The sequence below is a fragment of the Zootoca vivipara genome, chromosome 8, assembly GCF_963506605.1.
Source record: "Zootoca vivipara chromosome 8, rZooViv1.1, whole genome shotgun sequence".
In the NCBI taxonomy this organism is placed as follows: Eukaryota; Metazoa; Chordata; class Lepidosauria; order Squamata; family Lacertidae; genus Zootoca; species Zootoca vivipara.
In genome coordinates this window covers 61,317,715-61,335,920 of record NC_083283.1, presented here as the reverse complement: position 1 = coordinate 61,335,920, position 18,206 = coordinate 61,317,715, and positions in this window count along the sequence as shown.

Below are 18,206 nucleotides of genomic sequence, written 5' to 3'. Positions count from 1 at the left end.
TGCAGAAAAGAAGGGCTTGAGAGAGAAGGGGGAAACCTAGAAAGGGAATGAGATTTTTGTCATAGTGAAAAATGAAGCACATCCCACACTGGAATAAAATAAACAAATCCTGAAATTGTGCAGCATTGTTGTGTAGGAGTCTTGCACTTTCTTCTTCTTCTTCTTCTTCTTCTTCTTCTTCTTCTTCTTCTTCTTCTTCTTCTTCTTCTTCTTCTTCTCCTCCTCCTCCTCCTCCTCCTCCTCTTCTTCTTCTTCTTCTTCTTCTTCTTCTTCTTCTTCTTCTTTCTAAATTAATACAGTGGTACCTCGACTTACGAACGACTCGACAACCGAATTTTTCGACTTACGAATGGGGCAAATGGCCGCACGCTTATGAATTCCTCGACATCCGAACGGAAACCGCAGCGGTTTTAGATAGGGTTTTTTCGACTTACAAATTTTTAGATGGGGTTGCTTCGACTTACAAATTTCTCCATTTCCAATGCATTCCTATGGGAAATCAACTTTCCAATGGCGCTTTTCGACTCACGAATTTTTCGACCTATGAAGGTGCCTTCGGAACGGATTAAATTTGTAAGTCGAGGCACCATTGTACTTGGAAGTGCATATGCATCCATCCTTTCAAGTACCTTAAACACACACACACACACACACACAACTGTTTCAAAATTGCCTGAAGAATGCAGTGGGAATGTTTGTTATGCATGCCATCAAACGGATACAAGCAACAGGTAATCCACCTATAGCAGCAGTGCTGTAGGGCTAGTTCTGGCTGTTCCAGAATACATCCTGAAACACTATAAAATGTCTCAAAACCCAGTTTGATCGGAGATCATGGGGGGATGCTAACAACAAGAGATCTGCAACATCATTTCCAAAACTATTGAAAGGTATTTCTATACTGGTTTAATCACTGCAGAGAAGTGGCAGAAGTACTACCGTAGTTCCTGCTGCAGTGTAGGCGGTGGGATTTGCAGATCCTGCGCACCATGAATTTGAGAGGACTTTAAGAGCTCTCAGGATCTTGGCAATAGTGAGAGGCATTAGTCCTTCCTCCACAAACAGCAAATACTGAGATACATTATTAGTCCTCCCCACTTCACACACAACAGCAAATGCCGAGAAAGAAGCGCAAGTCACCTCACTCTCTCTCCTCCCGCTATTATTTCTTCCTCTGCTCTTATATAAGAACCGACTCTCAGCCTATAGTTAGTTGTTTTGAGTCTGCAAACTCTAGACTCGAGGTAGAGCTCTCTCTATTTCACCAAGAGGACGGGGATAATGCTTGAAGGGCCAGAAGTAGCTTCATTTTAAAAAAAACAACCCTGCATATGCTAATTTATATGTATAATTTTATAAATGGAAATTTAGAAATAATCACTGTAATTTAAAAGTTTTGGGGATAGCAGTGATCAGGTGACATGGGTGCAAGGTGCAAACTATTCCATGTTTAGGCAGCCCAGGTACAAACTGTTCACGGGTGACTTTAAGGTCCCTGCTCTCCCTCCTTATAGTTATTTTTAAACAGGATTCGGACTCTTCAAGTAAAGGCCTCATTAGATAGAGGCCTGTCCTTCATAAAGCAGGACTGATGGATACCATAATTTCAGGGAGACCACCACCTGCCATAAAGGTGACGAGAAACATTAGTTTTATGTCAATGTAACATTTGCTCTTAAAATAGCAAGCAAAGTCTTTCCTGTTTTAAAAAGAAGATAAAAAAAGCAAAGGGATTTCATGGGTCAAGCTCCTTTCTCCTCTCAGCCAGATATGTGACTGCATCATTAACTCCACATCAGGGGCTCCCACATTTTATAAAAGCCAAGGGATATAAAACTTGACCCCATGATATTGGATCACGACTGGTGTCATCTCAACCTATCTCATGGACCGGCTTAGGAAACCTGCCAGCCCACAAGCTTTCATTGCTCATCAAACCACTTAGCTTTCTTGGTGCTAGCTACAAATTCTTTCTAAGCATTCCTCCCATGTTTATAATTAAAAGATATGCTTTAACAATAGCAAGCCTCAAGACAAGCAATTGCTGTGTGGGAGGATATGAAAAACAATTATTCACACGGCAACCTTTTTCTCCTGTTTTTATATGGTTTTCCTTTGGAAACTCCTCTTGTGTGAGGCACTTCTAAAGACTCTGGTAAGAGCTATAACATCTGAACTTCCCCACCCAAAGCCTCCCTCACTTACCAAGGTCGCAACAACTGTAGTGGTGGCTTCCGGTGAGATCTCATGGAACTCTTGCGAGATCGTGCCAGAAGCTGCCACCACACAATCCCTGCAGTGATAAGGCAGGCAGCATGCCAATCGGGCACCAACCCTCAGGATTCTGCCACCCAAGGAGACTGCTTCAGTTTATCTCAAGGGTGGGCCACTGCCAGCCCTGTCACCAACCACAAGGTTCAGTATAGACCCTGATTTGGCACTTCAGAAAACAGCTTGATTTGGTCTGAACTGATTCAGGGACTTTCTAATTTGTCTCAAGGTCTAAGCTGAATCACGCTTCAGAAAAATAAAGCTTCATTTTTATGGGGAAATAATAGGAAGGAAGGGCAATAGTTTTCTTCTAGAGATCCACTTGAAACCAAATTTTAAATCTCTTGTAACAATGGAGCTGGCAATGTAAATTACTTTTTAAAAATGCATTAAATATATGTATATCTTTGTTGGTTTTATAAAGGACTTTATGTGGGTGGGGTAAAGAGATTAAGATCCGAAGACTGGCTCTTGTTAATAAAAAACAAAGCAACATTTCTAGTTGTGGTGGGGAACTCAGGCTTGCTTCAGTGTAGAACTTGGGGCTCTCAAATTTCAGTGGTGCTCTGTGTGGCGCTAAAATTTGGCTCCCCTTGCCTCTCATTGTTCTACAGCATTGTTTTGGAGCCCCCTGCAGCAGGGCGCCCACTGTAATCACAAAATTTAGCCACTGGAGAACTCCATTTCCGCTGTTGAATAGTACTGTGTTCTGAGGAATCTCATGGTTTCTTGAAGGTCCTTTATAGAGTTCCTCTATAAAATGGCAGGCAGGTGTTGCTGAGCTAACAGCTTGTCCACCACTACGGACCTCTACATGTTAAACAGGTAGCGACAAGGGATTGTTTTGTTCATTCAAGGGTGCATTTTTAAATTGAGGCCTAAGAGGTGTGCACACCTGTCAAAATGGTCTGCAGGGTTGGGGCAATTCCCTACCCGTGTTAAAGGGAGCCCAGCCACTGCACACGAGGTGTTTGTCAGATCTCTTAGTTCTCCAAACTGCACCAGCCAAGGAACACAGTTGCCTGTAGGTCTTGCTATAAGCACAAGTCAGCTAATAGGCACTTGCAGGAAACTCTGCTTTAGGCAAGGAGAAGTTGCACCATGGCATTCCCAATTAGAAACTCCATAGCATTGCCAATCCCAGCAGAGCTTCGCAAAGCTTACAGCAAACCTCACTTGCCAAGAAACTTTCAGGCTCCCAGTTGTTCCTTTGTAGTCACAACTTTACCTGCCCCACATAAGATTTAAGATGTGCAGCTGCTGGGCCACTGTAATATATACAGATGTCCTGTGTCTAAGAAATTGACGTAGAAAGAGTTCTCAGAGAGAAGCAAGTTTCTAAAACCAAACCAAACCACTAGCAACCTAAAAAAAACCCACAGTACTGGCAAATAATGGTGCCCAAGGCTGTATATATCCAAGCCTACCTCTTAACCCGAGGTGAAAAAGCTTCTGCCTATTAAAAACCAATGTTTAGAGCTTCTGAAGTCACTTCGGAAATTTCACAGTGCTTTCATTATGAGTCATTTCTAACAACTTCATAGAAAGACCCTCAGAAATGGCATTGAATGCCAGTGTCTTGATGAGGCTCAAATAGACAAACAGCTCGTTATTTCCATTAGCACTGCAAAGAACAATCCAGAGATGGCCAAATTATAGACAGAGGGTTTTGCTAGGCCTCTCTTGGGCTCCATGGGCAAAGCCTTCCCTGCCAGTTACAATTTTATAGTGAACCTTCATCTTTCAGATTTACGTGGGAGAGTATGAAGCAGGGGCAACGCAACCATATTCAATAGCATAAATGGTTTCTCTGGCAACCAACGTCAAATTGTCTTGTGTATGACACATGGCAACTGAAGTGCAGAAGCAGCTATATTTAGATTGTAGCTGGGCCGTAGCTTTTCTTGCTGTTCACTGTGGTAAATGCACATGGTCTCAGCTGACGTAAGACACTGTGGTGTCCTGGACAGGGCCCTAGATCCCCCATAACCCTCCTCTCATGACAGGATGAAGAGGGGGAAAGCAGCCAACTTCTGGAGATGCTACAGATAGGATACTGTCAAGTCCATCACCAGTCAATGATGTAGTTCAGGACTGGGGACCCTGTGGCCTTCCTGATGTTTTGGACTACAACTCTCATCAGCCCTGAGCATGCTGACTAGGGTAATGGGAACTGGAGTCCAACAACATCTAGAAGGCCACCGGTTCCTGATCCCTGATGCAGTTGGAGATGGTATGAGAGAGCTGGAGCATTTATGATAGCTGAAAGGAGGTATTAACACAGCAAAGGTCTGCGGGAAACTGATGGACTTCTATAGACTTCTAGTTGGTCCCCTGCTGGGTCATCGCTTGCAGCTGAGTGATGGCTTGCAGCTGGATCTTCTCCCTTCCCACAAGTACACCCTTCCTCCTAAGTAGATCCCTGCTGACAGTGCTGCCCAGTCATCCAATGGGTGCTCCTTCTTGGGCTTCCTGTATGCAGCCTTCACTCCTGATGGCTGGGGAGGGGAAGTGATAGGGAAAATTGAGAATTGAGGCAAAGCTCAGGTTGGGGTCATTGGAGTCCTCAGGCAAGGCATCTCTGAGATTGAGCTCTTCAGCTGCATTGTTAGAGACAGAACAAGGTATCTTGGTATCATAGAATCATAGAGTTGGAAGGGACTGTGAGGGTCATCTAGTCCAACCCCCTGCAATGCAGGAATCTTTCACCCAACCCTGCTATAACCCAGAGATTAAGAGTCTAGTGCTGTACTGACTGAGCCACCCCAGATACCTGGGCAAACATGAAATGCACCCCTAAGCAGTGTTCAAAATTTGCCAGGGGCCAGGCGCATTTTGCACGTGACTATCGGCCACTTGCAAGTAAGTGAAGATGCCTGGGTGTCAGGATGGTGCCTGATGTCTCCACCATCTGGAGGTGCACGCCTAGAGATTTTGGATCTTAACTGTTTTCTCACACTGACTAGCAACATATCCTGTAGATCCATTATACATACTTTATCTGCACAATAAGAATGAATATCAGGAACCAAAAAGTCGTATTGAAAAAAATGACTTTCGAGCCGTCTTGCCCAAAATGGCAACCAGGCATTCTGCTTTGGCAACTGTAACCCTGGTTTAACGAGCCATTTGGCGCCTAACTTATATATCTGAGTTTCTAACACTGCCTCTAAGGCAACTTCAACCACATTATTGTTTTTGTTGCAATTGTGTCTCTGCACCCCAGTAACATTTGGTACATTTGGGAAAGTTTTGGGTTTTCTGAATTTCAGGTGGCATCCTGTTCTAAGCACCCAAAGCTATTTCTTTTTTGTGTTAACACCCTTAATGACAATCCACTTTGTATCTCCCTGAGTACCAATTTCTCCTGCTATAGTAGGCTGTGGCAGCTACATGCTTAATGCTAAACAGGAACTGGGACTGAAGAGAACAAGCTCTATCCCCACCCCCATCCCTATTATTAAAAAATGCTTTATAGGCTGCTGTGGCAATTATTCTTCCTCTGAAAATAAAAGGCCTTTCTTCTCCCATTTGCTTGGTATTAATTAGTTTAATTACTACAATTTTGAAAACCACTTACATGAACTGTCTTTTGTAGTGAGCTTGGGGGAGAAGGAGAGATGATTGCAGAAATCAAATGTTATTACTGAATAAAAGCATCCTTACAAGGAAGAGTTAGCACGCATTTTGTGGGCTTATCCAAAACCCACCTTCCCTCTGCTCTTTCCAGGCACAGCCCACGATTCAAAACTCTGCGTCCAAGCATCCTTTTTTATTATTATTTTGCCCAAGGCTTTCTCCGCGAAAAGCTGCTCTTTAAAGCTCAATCGGAGCAAACAGCAATCCGCAGAAAACCTGAATTGACATTTGCTCTGATTCAGTTTTAAAGAATAGGTTTAAGCAGGGAAACCTCAGGGCAAAAAAGCCACCCAGACACCAGACACGGAGCATTAAAGTGTGGACCTCTGCCTGGAAACAGCAGGGGCAAAGGTAAGTGTGAATAAGCTCAGCTTTTTGTTGTTCTTGATATTTAGTTGGAATCTTCTTTCTTGTAGCTTGAATCCATTGGTTCAGGTCCTCACCTCTGGAGCAGGAGCCAAGCTTGCTCCATCGGGAAGAACTTTCTGATGGTAACAGTTGTTTGACAGTGGAACGGACTCTCTCAGAAGGTGGTGGACTCTCCTTCCTTGGAGGTTTTTAAACAGAGGTTGGATGGCCATCTGTCAGTTATGATTTAGCTGAGATTCCTGCATTGCCGGGGGTTGTGCTAGATGACCCTTGGGGTCCCTTCCAGCTCTACAGTTCTAAAATAATATTGAAAAGATTCATTTGTACTGAGTACTGAAAGTATGGGGAAGGAGGAATCTCTTCCTCTCTTGCACTTTTCACACCCTGCTTACTAAAATAAAAATAAGAGAGCCTATGAATGCAACTCTTCATTTCTCATTTATATTGCCATCGCTTAGAAAGAATAATAGATTTTGTCACCTTGCCAATGCTATTTTTGTTGTGATTGTTATCCTGAACAGACCTTGTCATTGCTGGTGGGCATATGTTCATAATGGAAATAAGCAGGTGCTAAGGTGTTGCAATGCAGGTTGAAAAGGAACTTGGAAAGCCATTGGGCAATTTTATTTTATTTTAACAAACTTGCTTCTGAAATCATATCTGAATTCCTTATTCCAAAGTAAGAGCTGGTTGATTGTCCACCCCCACAACTTCTAATTCTCTCATATAACCTTAATCTAAGGGAAATAATAGGAAATGGGTGATAGGGGAGCAGATGGCTGGGGAACTAATTGTCAGTTAACAGCAGAGGAATTGCCATACTTTATCAAATATAACAGGCCATCTAATCTGTGACTGTGGCCAGCAGCAGATGCTTCAGAGGGAAATGCAAGACCCTCACAGTTGGCCAGTGCAAAGTAAGGAAGCTGACTCACAAATACATTATCTAGCTATAATTTCATTTATACATGTGCAGTCGGTTAATGGGCCCAAGAGTACGGGGAACAGAATTTCAGAGGCAGAGCAGGTGTCGGCCACAGCTCTGTGGTACAAGAGAACCCTATTTTGATATAACGCCCCCCAAATTCCATGCATGATGCAATCATCTAAAAGTTTTTATTCTGGGCCAGTGACACACCTATTTAGTGAACCTGATCTATTCAGCATGCTGTAACCTTACAATAATTCCAAATGCGGTCATAAACAGTCCGGTTTCCCACCACCCTTTTGAGTGGTGACACCCACCCACCCTCTCACTATATGTGGGGATCTGGTGACTTCTGTTTCAGTGTATCTGAAGAAGTGTGCATGCACACGAAAGCTCATACCAATGATAAACTTAGTTGGTCTCTAAGGTGCTACTGGAAGGGAATTTTTTTTAAAATTTTTTTAATTTTACTTCCTTGAAGTTTTGCATCGCAGGCTCAGCAGACACAGCGGATCACAAAGCCATGTATCAAGGATGGAGCCCATGCATTAGCACACAATACCGTATGTTCATCATTGGCTACTCTTTCCATTGCAACATGCCAGGACCAAAGCATTGTAGCTTCCTGTTTTGTGCATGCCATCAAAGTGATCATCCATCTTTACCTAGAAAGCCAAAGTGAATAATGGGGTGGGGGAGAGAGATATTTAATATTCAATTCCTATACTATTACAATTATTTCCTTTATATATATATTTGCTGCTAAACCCTCAGTTACTTACCATTACTGCTATGATAACATAATAAGAACCTCAGAAGAACCTGGCTGGATCAGACCGATCTAGTTTGGCACCCTGTTTCCTACTGTGGCCACCCAGAGGCCTCTGGAAAGCTCACAAGGAAGAAGAAGAGGGTGGTTGCCATCTCACCTGATAGTTCAGTTGGTGGAGCTTGAGACTCTTAATCTTAAATTTGTGGGTTCATTCCCAATGTTGGGCAAAGGATTCCTGAGTTGCAGGGGGTTGGACTAGAACCTTGAAGCACCTTCCAATTCTACAATTTTATGATCCATGATCCTGTTTGTGCTCCCCTACAGCTGGAATTGCCTCTTATCCTGATAGAGTAGCAATTGATTAATTAGTAGCAATTGATTGATTTCCATTGATAGCCTTAGACTTGTCCAATCACATTTTTAAGCCATTGAGAAGTTGATGGACTTGCCCACATCCTGCTACCTCCTTCCTTACCTCCATAATTTAACTGTGCACTGACAAATCTTTTGGAAACTGGTTGCTGTCATTTTTTAAACTGGTGTTTCTGCCAGTGGGTTGCATTCCACCCAGTGAAATGCAGTATTTATTACAAATGTGTTTTAAAAAAACAAAAAAAACAAAACCATTGTGTGCCCCAAGATGTTATGATTGGTCACTTGGCTGTGGCATTGAATGATTTAGAGGCAGAGTAGATGGGTTTTTATTTTAAAGACCTAAATAACATGAAGTGTGACGCACAGTAAAGAATGGCCGTTTCAGGAAAAAATCCAAAACCAGGACCAAAGTAGTGGGAATGCAGTCAATGCAGGATCACACCATAAGCTGCTCTTATGGCCTCCTGGTTTGCTGTTTCCTTTAAAAAGAGAAAGCAGGCCCATTGTTGCTATAGCTACTGGTGATAGCAACTGGGCAATGTAGAATCATAAAACTGTAGAGTTGGAAGGGACACCAAGGGTCATCTAGTCCAACCGCCTACAGTGAAGGAATTTTTTGCCCAATGTGGGGCTCAAACTCACATCCCTGAGATTAAGAGTCACATGCTATCCATGAGCACATGTAAAAACGAAGTGTGTCAAACAAATAGCAGAGCATGCTGCCATTCCATTATGAAATGAACTCTATTACAAGCAAACATTTTATATTATTAGTGAAGGAGTTGCAAATTTGTTTGCCTGTCACCACCCACCATACAGCTGACATTCAGCCTCATTAGCCATTCCATGACACTGTTTCGGGGGAAGACTTCAACTTCTGAAGGCACACAAAGTTCAACATGGGGATCCTTGCTTGTCTGCCCTGGTGCAACTCCACTTGAGTGAGATCTGTGCTCATTCCTCCCCCCCCCCCACTTGCAGGAAGACTAGATTTCATTTTTCCTTTTGAATTTAGTTAAGCACAATCAGCAATGAGCAGTGTATATACCCATAAGCATCTGCATCATGAAGAAGAAGAAGAAGAAGAAGAAGAAGAAGAAGAAGAAGAAGAAGAAGAAGAAGAAGAAGAAGAAGAAGAAGAAGAAGAAGAAGTGGAGGAGGAGGAGGAGTTTGGATTTGATATCCCGCTTTATCACTACCCGAATGAGTTTCAAAGCGGCTAACATTCTCCTTTCCCTTCCCCACCCACAACAAACACTCTGTGAGGTGAGTGGGGCTGAGAGACTACAGAGAGGTGTAACTAGCCCAAAGTCACCCAGCAGCTGCATGTGGAGGAGCAAGGAATCAAACCCGGTTCACCAGATTATGAGTCTACCGCTCTTAACCACTACACCACACTGAAATCTCATGATACTAGGGTTGCAACCCTACATGATACAAGCAAACAGCAGAAAACACTGCTGCATATAAGAATATCAGTATGGCTTAATGCAGTGGGTAGGGGTCTTTTTAGTTCCTGAAAAATAGAGATGACATGGAATCATAGTTAGACGTACAGTAAACACACAACTTAGGTAGGAGGTTACATTCTGGGGATTGCGCCTAAAGCCAAAATTGTGTCTAGTCAAAAAGCATTGGGTTCAATGGCAAGTGGAATTGCCAAAGACTTTCCCCCCTGGGCACCCACCCCCTTTCCACTCTCTTCTTTTTTTGCTAAGCGCATAAAGCTGAGCGCTCACAGGTTAAATGTGTGTAAGTTGCAAACTTACTGTATATGAGGCCACCTGCAACCTACAAGTTCTGTGGTGAACCTGTTGAGCTCAACCACAGTAAAAGCTGGTGCCAGAATTGAGAGGCTCAGACAGAGGCCCAGTCAGTTCAGAGATGATTCAGCCCCAGTCAAATCCTGTCTCATTGCCTAAGAAACAGTCAGTCCTAGTTCAGAAAGTGGAGGATCTGAGGCCTGGAAGGTTGGCTCTTGTTACCTTTAGGTGACAGCAATGACTCAAGGCAACAAACAAGGATGATTCATAGGTGACATGAAAGAGGATAAATGGGCATATGCTTGCTTTTAATAATCATCGGCTGTCCTTGTGATAAGAGAATTTAATAGCAGGCTGGTCTGAACCATGTTTAATGGGCAATGGATTGAATGGGACTTACAAGACTGCAACTTTACAGCCCAATCCTATACACGTCTACTCAGAATTAAACCCCATTGATGTCAATGGGACTTACTTCCAGTTAAAGAGTAAAAAACATTTGCAGCCTTTGAATTTATGAGGCACTTCCGCAACATCAGTTCACACACATTCCGAAAGCCCTGTTTATTCATGAGATTTATCAATGTATACTCAGTATAAATATTTTCAGCCAGCTTACTGTATTAAAACAATTAAAAATAACAATGTCGCCATAAACCATCAGACGCTACAAAAACAGTCACATCAGACATGAGAAGAATAATGTTTTGTGTGGCACTAATACATTGATATATGGGCCACTAGGCAACACTTTTTGGGAAGAGCCTGCCATGGCCAAGATGCCACAGTTCAAAAGGCCTTCTCTCATCCACGTGACAAGAGGCCGCTATAGAGGTGGCATTGTGGAGGCTGCCAAGGAGGCAGCAGATTCAGCTGTAGATCCAGGCGGCGGCAGCAGTAGTGGGGAATGCATTCCTTTGAGGCCAGATCTGCTGCCCTTGTGGATCCTGCTGCCCGAGGCAGTTGCCCCACCTTGCCTCATGGATGGGCTGGCCCTGGTGCTTAAACATACTTAATTTCAATCTCCACTTACAGTTTGTGAACCTGACCTCATGTAGTCAATTATATCTATGGCTTTTAATATGCTGTTCAGCTTAGTACAGTTTTGTCATCTTTGCAGGGAAAAAAGTGGGCATTTGGGATTTTAGTTTCTGCATTCTGAACTTGCCTGTTACCCTCTGCTACTAACTAAAAGAAGTAAGGAGGTTGGAAAGGAACCTGTCTTCACTGTAATTTTAATACAAGGACATCAAGGAGGACTTCTAGAGTAGCTAGCGGTTTTTAGTGAATGGTTAGGGAACATGAGAAGTTGGAGGTGACAGGATAAGAAGGAAATCTTTCTTATTTCGATCTAGTAACTTGAGATATCAGCCCATCTGGAATTTACCTCACTAGGTGCAAAATGCTGAATATCTATCCCTGTTGCCTTTGTCCAAATCACTTCTGGCTAGCTTTGAAATTTTATATTATAATCTCTTATCTGTAGTAATTTATTTGTATGGGTATATACAGGTCATCCCAGTGTCTCATGGAACGCAGCAGAAGTCTATGCCAATTGAGCCACCATTTTGCATCTGGTTCCAGCTGGTGGACCTCATAAAATAAAATAAAGCGTATTTCACAACTCTGAGGCAGTTACAGGCATGAGAGGTAGAGGGAGTAGAGTGGTGGTGGTGGGGTGACAGGCGTCATTTAAGGAAACAGGGTATATATACCCTTTATAACCTGCCACATTTACAGATAAAGAGAGGAGTTGGGTTGCTATGAGAGAACTTGAGGCATCCTCAACAACTGAAGAAATGGCAAGCAATTAGCTGCTCAGATTTTGCAAGGTTCTGGATGTTTTAGTGGAAACCTGCTGAGGGTATAAGTTGTGTAGGTTGGGGACAATTCAACATGGAGGGGGGCATGCAACCACTGAGAAGGCCCTATTCATTGTAGATACTTACCTCACTTCAGAAGCTGGGGTGTTTTGAGCTGGTTTTCCTTAGACACAAGACTCACATGTTAAGCTTTTAAATCGAAATGCCAATTAGTTACTTAATCAGTAAGTTGTGTGGTCATAGTCTCTTCTGCATTACTGTTACCACAATGGAAGAGTTTTTCTCCCTTTGCCCCAAAGTGGATTTGTATTGCTGCAGCCTATCAATTAAATCCACCTTAGTTGGTTAATTATAGTCTTGAATATTGTACTGTACACCAAATCCTTTTCTTTCCAAGTGATTTGATTGCATACTGTAAGTTTCCTTATGGAGTGACATTTCGTGGTAGAATTCCTTACAAAACCTTTCTAATTAAGAGTTTGATATTGCATTCTCTCCCCCTACGGCTCACCCCATTGTGTCAATAATCTGCAGCACTACATACCTTTGTAAATGGAGCTGCTTGACTTGCTTTCAGATGTATTTAAGTGTAGTATAAAAGTTGATTGATTGGTGAAGCATTTAAAAGCAAGGAGTGATTCCCCAGTGAAGCTGTGGTTATTAATAAAGGCAGCGTTAATGGAGCTCTGAATATTCGGCAATTTTACAGAAATGGATTCAGAGAAATCTTGTTCAAATTGGTAACAAAGCAGCAAAAGAAAAGCTCTTGTGGGAGTTATCTTTGCTTTATGAAAGAGCAAACTTTAGCCATGATCCAGTGCTCTGTGGGTGAAGGACTGAGAGGGAGAAAGAGGACTTGTGCAGCATCCATTGCAGGGATAGGATGCAGTCTGAGGGACTTATTCGCTCCAGGGCAACGTTCCCAGGGTCCACAGGCCAATGGTGAGCAGAACAACAAATCAGAAAGTTATATTTCTATGGCAGGCTACTTTCAACACACACTTACACACCCTACTTTAACCAGAATTCAAAAGCATATTCCAGCCAGGCAATAACGCTCAAGGTGAGTGCAAAGAGGGCTGGGGAGGTATGTTGCCTGGAGAGTGTGTGCGTTTGGTCAGGAGGCTATCCCAAGGGCCAGACAGAGAAGCCTGGAGAGCTGCATTTGGCCCCTGGCCTGAGGTTTTCCATCTGTGTGCTACTCCTTCTGAGGCGGCACAGTCATTGAACTTAACTGAACAGCCTGGGAACTTAAAGTGTTCTGGCCATTCCCAAGGATTGCCCAGTGAGCTGGGACCACCCACTCATGCTATGCATGCCCAGGTGGAGGACCAAGTGCAGGAGCTTCAAAAGCTTGATGCTCCACAGGGATAGACAGGATGTCTCAGTCCACTGTAGCTTGTGTGAGTCTTGCAGCTGTCACCAACGATCAAGCAGGTATATTTGTCTTTATTTAAAAGAAACCTTAAACTCTGACAAAGTTAAGAGTCATGAAAATAAAAAAGATGACCTAGTCAATACATGGCAGCACATGTGGTTGAAATGCTTAAATCTTAAAAATAGGGAAATAAGGGAAATAAGTGGGGGAGGATCATGGACAAGAGGAAAATTTAAAGGATGCCATGAGGCATTTTGATGTCAAGGCAACTTTCTGTCAGCCTAGGGCGTGTTTTCCTATCAGAAACCTCTTGGCCAGCCCGGAATGATTTGTTTTTCCTTGAAATGGTATCCAGAATTTGAGGGCACTTTGCCAAGAGAAAATACGTGAAAGTCCCAGCTTTCACTCTATTTCTTGCAAGAGTGAGAAGTTAATGACCGGTGGGGACAAGCCAGGCAAAACATTCATGAGACTTGGCAGGAGACAGCTTCTGTTTTGAGGAGCTGCCATGTCAAAATGTTGTATACTAAAAAAGTTGGAAACAGTTCTGAAACTTTCTCCCTGCCTTGAGCGATGAGGGTAGAAATGTGTTTGTGTGGAGAGAAGAGGTTTCCAGAATAATCTCATCTTCTACTGCTGTGCTGTGATATTCTGAAATATGGAAGGAGAGAAATTCATTTCAGCATTTGTGTGGGTAGTTATTTTAGTAATATTTGTACTATGCTGATATGGTTGAACACCCGGAAGATGCAGCTAAATACCTTCAGCAAAATATTAACCACTGACATCCTGAACAGACTTTTCCCCAAATCTCCTGGATTTCAAGTCAATTTATTAAAAATGAGGCTGCTTCAAACCAAGCCTAAAGAGTTAACAATTTATCACTTCTGAAACTGTGCTGAATAATAGAAGGTGTGCTACTTAGATTATTGGAATAAACACTCTAGAGAGTTCAGCTCTTTCCAAAAAGCTAAATGAATAGTATTTGCCTGCCATAGGGCATTCATTCCCATTTGACTTCTGAAGTTTCAGCTGAGCAGCTGTGGGAATAGCAATAAAAATAATATCCAAACCCAACAAAAAGTTAATTTTTTTGTACTGTGTGTTTGTCACAATCTTTAACACATTCACCATGTGCTGAACACATTGGATGTATGTGGCATTCATTGGAGCAAATGCATGTCTGATGCATCTTTGCTATGACAAATGCCTGTGAAGCATGTTTATTTAGCCCAGTACATATGAAGAAACCAAAATTATTTGGCACCTAAGAGAGAACCTACGTGGTACATACAAATGGATGTTACAAAGCTCCAGTGGTTGGTTGAGATTAGGAATAAAACCACTTTAAATTGGATGTGTCTATTTGGGGTTTAGCTAAACTTCCACCTCCTACTGAAACTCCTTCATCGCCTATTCCTCATGAGGTTGCAGTCATACTTCTCCTTCCAGACGTGCACCTGGAAGTCAGGGGGGGGGGGAGGAAAGGAAACCAAACTGGGGGAGAGAGTTGAGTTGAGGAAATACTTAAGAACACAAACAGCCCCACAAATCACACAAGGTTGTATCCAATGTGAGTCATACTCACGAGAGCACTCCCATTGAAATGAATGAACATGGCTAACTTAGGTCCATTTATTTTCATGGGTCTACTCTGTGTAAAGCTTGGTTGGCTACAACCCAACACCTCAACATGACTCTAGCCCACTGAGTAGTCGAGTCTAGAAGGCTGGAATTTCCTGTGAAGTACCTGATATAGAGATTTATGGCTCCACATGCTTCTTCCAAGCAGAAGTGGGGAGAGTAGCTGTGAGGGACCCCCAGTTTCCCACTCCTCACTGCTTTAACAACAGAGGCTCTCCCTGTGCTTCTCTACAAACAGGAGAAAAACCTCCAATGTCCAAATTGGACTTGTCTCCAGAGTACCTCAGGCACTGTGTTCGAAACCTATTGCCAACAGTGGGGTCTCCCTCCCTGGGATCCCTACTGCTACAATGTGCCTCTCCCTTAGGCAACTATGTGGCTCCTTCGGCTTCGCTAACCAGCCCTTTGTATGACAGGAGAAAAAGCAGTTTCCTCTTCCCCAGGAAAGCTTTGTTCTCCCCTCTTTGTCACACCTCTGAAGGTACTGAGTGAACGTTTAAGCACATTTAACTTAATTATTTAACTTATAAACATGAATTTCTTTGGTTCTTAAAAGCACATACAGTATCTTCTTTTTATATAACACAGACTTGTTAATACAGCTCCTGCACCCCTCCCTGACACTCTACTCTCCACTGCCAACTCCCAACTGCCATTTAGAATGCCCTCTAGCTCCGCCTCCCAGGGAACACCTGCCTAAAATGGGAGTGAGAGATTAACCCATGATGAACCGGAATCATCATCAGGCACCATTCCGCCACAGTAGCCCAAAGGAGGTGGTGAATCCCATACTTCTCTTGCCTGAGAATACCTGAGAAGAAAAGCAGACAGTCTTTTCCATTTACGTTTTCCTGCTACCTCAGTTGACCAGGGTTATGATCACATTGGTCATTCCTGTCCTTAGTGTAGAGGTCTCTATGACAAGCGGAATGGGTAGGCCCCACAGTCTCTTTCTGGGAGCCTTGAGATACTCTCCTTGTGCCAATTTTGGAAGCAGGGCATTTGTGCATTTCAGCTGAGTGCATAGGTTTGTTTCTGGAGCAGCAACAGTGTTGGCTATCTTTAGATATAAACCAAGGCCAGATCTTGCTGCCAGCTTACCAGGAGTGGAAATGTACCATGCAGCTTCGGGCAGTCTTGTGTATATACACTCTGCTCCTCAGAAAATGAAGCCTCCACCAATGCATGTTTGTTTTGCCCACAGGGGCTCTGACCTCTGCTGAGTCCTTAGGCACCACTGTTTACACAAGCCATATATATCCTGAAAGCATGCATACACAGAAGCGCCTGGCTAGAGGTTAAAGGCCACTGTCTGACAGGATCATCCAGGGGTCACTGGGAAACAAGGCCTCCCAGACCGCCTGAGAGATGATGGTCTGTAAAGCATCCTGATAAGTAAATAAATAAACATAAGGCATCTGCTCAATGAGATGCCCCATTCTTAAACTTTGGGAAAGCCTGCCCGCTCACCATGAAGACATCACCTAGGAAATCAGATCAAAATGACAGCATATTCACTGAGATTTTGCACCTCAGTCAGGAGCCAAATCTGCCCTGTACATGCAGATAATTAGCATCACACTAAAGAATTACGGTACAACTAACGCTGACATTGAACTGGAAATCTCTCACAGTGAGGACTGGTGATAGAACATTAGACATCAGATGGTTTTCTTTTTTACGAGAATACAGTAGACTGTGTTAATTGTTGATTTAGGCTGCTTTAAATGTGCTGTGCTTTAAATAGCTCAGTCAGTAGAGCATGAGGCTCTTAATCTCAGGGTCGTGGGTTTGAGCCTCACGTTGGGCAAAATATTCCTGCACTGCAGGGAGATGGACTAGACGATCCTTGTGGTTTCTTTCAACTCTGCAAGTCTATGATTCTTTGAAATGTATGCTGTGGCTGTGACTTCTAGCCATCACTCTGCATTGGACTCACTATGCCACGATGCATGCTTGATCTGGCCCTCAGTTACTTATGGACAAAAGGAGATACACATCAGGTGGGTGATCCAAAGCCACAAAATCACCACCACCACCAGAGGACAGCTGGTGGTTGTCAATATATATATTTGCAATAGCATAAATAAGGGGTTGGATTCAACTAACCAGTACTATCAATAGAAACCCACACAAGGTCTTCTGCTAGCACAGTAGGGCTTTCCCCTGTTTTCCTCCCCACACCCAAAATTGGCTCGGGCAATCAGGAGAACCCCAAGGTGTGGTCTCCTGAGGAGAGGAGAGAGATGTTGTTCTGTTGAGCAAGCTGAAATGCTTGGACATTTTTGGAAAAGATGAATACCTCCCAGGGTTTCTAGGATGTGCACATCACTTTTTCAGTAGGGGACATGAGGTGGTACATTGCATGGATATATAGACAAGTATAAATATTAGAAGATACCTGTGGGGATAGGGCTTTGGTTTTAGCTCATAGCTCCTGTTTAATCAATAGGTGGAAGAATGCACGTGCGTGCACACACATGCACACACATGCACACACATGCACACACACACACACACACACCGTGTGCCATGCAAGCAAACTTTGATTAGCTGCCTATTTGCTGCTCTCGGGAACTGAGCATCATTTAAAAATTAACACCCACAAGCTGTAACAATGTGTGGGAACTGAATAAGAAATCAAACTAAAGAGCAGTCTAAAAACTGCTAAGTAATGACTTGATTCGTGCTCTTTCTCCCCCTTCCCCCAAAGGAATCTCAGATTTGAACATTATGTCAAAGAAAAGTTTTCCTAAGATATTCTTTTTTTGTGGGGGGGGGGACACAAATGATGGTTATTAGTTGAATACAACCAATGGGTTCCCAACTAGTTGAACTTCAGGAAAAAAATTGATGTTATATGTCTCCCAGACTCTTATTCTCTGCACGTGGAAATGTATAATTAGTGTTGGGTAGTGAAAGGATCTCACCAGACTTAAGGTTATACTATGAAGCAACCTGTTTGTCTCAGATGCCTTCAAATCTTGAAGGTACCAAAGACTTGAATAGAAAGGAATTATCATTAAGGGCTTATGCATTTGTTAACAGGTGGCTGGATCTTGTTGTAACTGAACTGTGGCGGTTTTTTTGTTTTGTTTTGCCTATTGCAAAACATTGCTTAATTATTTTATTGATTGTTCTTCGGCTCAGTTATATCTTGATTAACTGCTTAATGGATGGTTTCTCTTCAAAGTCGATGTGTTATTGCCTGGTGATAATGAATTGTTTATTGCAGCATTCTGTA